The 2,915-nt window shown below is 44.7% G+C and overlaps 1 protein-coding gene across 1 annotated transcript in view; it reads left to right on the forward strand.

Moving 5' to 3' along the window:
• Ccdc69 (coiled-coil domain containing 69) overlaps positions 1 to 2,915 on the forward strand; it is a 24,584-nt gene that overhangs the window by 15,425 nt on the left and 6,244 nt on the right. The gene's annotated exons all lie outside the window — the stretch shown is intronic.

Consider the following 2,915-nt stretch of genomic DNA (forward strand, 5'->3'; position numbering starts at 1 on the left):
GTGTGCGTCTATAATCCCTGCTCTCATGACCACTGTGTGCGTCTATAATCCCTGCTCTCGTGACCACTGTGTGCGTCTATAATCCCTGCTCTCATATGAGATTGGAAGTGGAGACGGTTGAACTCCCAGGATCTCACAGTCCAACTAACCTAACTTCTGTAGGGCAAACAAGATCAACATCTGGGGTTACCCTCTGACCTCTGCTGTGTCTGTGCTCAACACACACCATATACACACACAGACATAGAAGAGATTTTGGTTAGGATAGTCAGACATGGCTCATGGCTTGTAATCCCATCGCACACAAAGCTAAAGGTAAGAGGACCGACCAACTGTACGTTTGAGGACATTCCGGGCAACAAAGTGAGTTAAAAAGCCAACTGAGATACACAGCAAAAACCTGTCTCAAAAGAATTAAGCCAAGACTGGAGGGGCAGCTCAGCCACTGAGCTCTTCTGGAGGACCTGAGTCTGACTCCCAGCATCCCCATCCAGAAGTTTACAGCCACCTGAACTCCAGTCCCGAGGAAACAAATCCTCTCTGCCAGCTTCCACGAGTGTATGGTCATGTCATATACCCAACACAATCAGACAGACACACACATACACACACACAATTAAATATTTTTAAATAAATCAGTTTTGTCACATTCTTAGCTTTTAAATAATTTAGAATTGAAATGACTAAGTGCACGCGTACTTATTTTTTCAGATTAGCAAATCACACCTACAACATCGGTATGTGTGACACTGGTGACGTTTAGTGCATCTACCATGCATGCAATCATGACTACCACTCAGTTCCAGAACATTCTTCTCCTCACCCCAAAAAGAAACACCCAGCAGTCGTCACTCCGCATCTTCCCACCAGCCTCTGGCAACTGCTAACCTGCTTCCTAATTTCACAGTATCAGATAGCCTGGCTTACTTCACCCAGCAAGATGCTTCCATGTTACAACATACATCCGGGCTCCACTTCTTTTTTATGGCTGAGTAACAAGCCACTGAAGAGACATACCATGCTTTGTTGACTTATTCATCATGGATATCTAAGCTGTCCTGTCTCCAGCTACCATGAATGGTACCACAGGCCCAGCATACTTTGCCTCACCTTACCTGTAAGAGGGAGACGATGGTGTTTCTATTCTTAGCCTTTTTTATTTTTTTATTTTTTATTTTTTTATTTTTTTTGGTTTTTCGAGACAGGGTTTCTCTGTGGTTTTGGAGCCTGTCCTGGAACTAGCTCTTGTAGACCAGGCTGGTCTCGAACTCACAGAGATTCGCCTGCCTCTGCCTCCCGAGTGCTGGGATTAAAGGCGTGCGCCACCATCGCCCGGCTATTCTTAGCCTTTTGAGAAACTCCCAGACTCTGCCATAGCAGTTGTCCCACTTCATGCTCTTCCCAGCGAGGTCTGAGGGTCCCGGTGGCTCCACAGCCTTGTCAATATGTGGGCTTTGTCCGCTGCTGTCATCATTGTGGTGACCATGGGGTGAGAGAGAGATCAGAGAGAGAGAGAGAGATTTGGAATGAAACTCAGAGTTTTGCTTTCATTTTTGCTTTTTATTAAATACTTGTTTTTTGGTTGTTTTTTTTTTTCAAAAAAAAAGTTGTCTGTGTATATATATATAGTCTTCTGTGTGTAATACCCTCAGAGCCTGGAAGAGGCATCAGATTCTCTGCAGCTGGAGTTACAGGTGATTATGAGCTGTGTTAAGTGGGTGCTGGGCACTGAACTCTGGTCCTCTGTGAAAGCAGCATGCCACTCCTGACTCTGAGCCCCTCTCCAGCCCTTGTTCTTCTCATTTAATACTGTATCAAGCACGTTACCAAGTCCAGCTACAAAAAGGAAGGCTGGTTCAGGCTGAATTTCTTGGCTCATACTATAATCCAACATTCAGAAATCTGAAGCAGGAGGATAATGGAATTGGAGGCCAGCCTGGGCTACAAGGTGAGGCCCTGTCTCATAAAAAATGAAGCAAGTCTAGACCATAACACCCAAGGGTTTGCTTGCTTCTTGAGAGTCTAGGCATCTAGATTTGGTTCTTAAAAGTGATCCTTTTCATGAAGATTTGCTTCTCCTCTGGCATTCCAGCCTTCTTCCACTCTCAGTAACATAGTAACTAGGACAGAGGTCTGAACAAATTTCAAACTTCCGAAACATTGACATTGGCACAGAATGTTTGGCAGTAGAATTAGAACCCCTTGAAGCACCACCCCCCCAGCCTAAACTGCTGCTCAGCCTCTGTCCATCCTGCCAATTTCTGTCTAAAATCTACCTTCTCTGCCTACATGGCTACGTGGGAAAAGCTCGCCCTGTGGGCACTGGCTTAATAATACTTAGTAAAATAAACATACAGATACAAAGTGACCCACTATGGGGCCCAGGGGGATTGCCTAAAGGGGATCCTCCCAGTAGTCAGAATTCTATTTTTCTTTTTGTTTTTTTTATAAAGTATATTGCATTTATTTATATGGTATTTGTGTATGTGTGTGTGTATACGTGTGTGAGTGTGTGCACACATACCACAACATGTGGGGGGTCAGAAGACAAACCGCAGGAGTCAGTTCTCTCCTCCTGCTACATGGGTCTTGGGGATCAAACTCAGGTCATCATAGTGAGACCCTAACTCAAGCAAACAAAGATTTATTTGGAATTTTTTCTGATAGTGGTGGTATGACAATACTACATCAGTGGTTGTCATTGTTTGGGCTACACAGAGTCTCACTGTGTAACCCTAGCTGTCCTGAAACTTACCATGTAGAGCAGGCTGGCCTGGAACTCACTGAGAACCACCTGCCTCAGCCTCCCAAGCGCTGGGATTAAAGACGTGTGTTTAAACACCTGGTTTTATTTGTTTGTGTTTGTGTGTGTGTGTGTGTGTGTATGTGTGTGTGTGTGTGTGTGTGTGTGTGTG

Source organism: Microtus ochrogaster, chromosome 7 (genome assembly GCF_000317375.1).
Source record: "Microtus ochrogaster isolate Prairie Vole_2 chromosome 7, MicOch1.0, whole genome shotgun sequence".
Lineage (NCBI taxonomy): Eukaryota > Metazoa > Chordata > Mammalia > Rodentia > Cricetidae > Microtus > Microtus ochrogaster.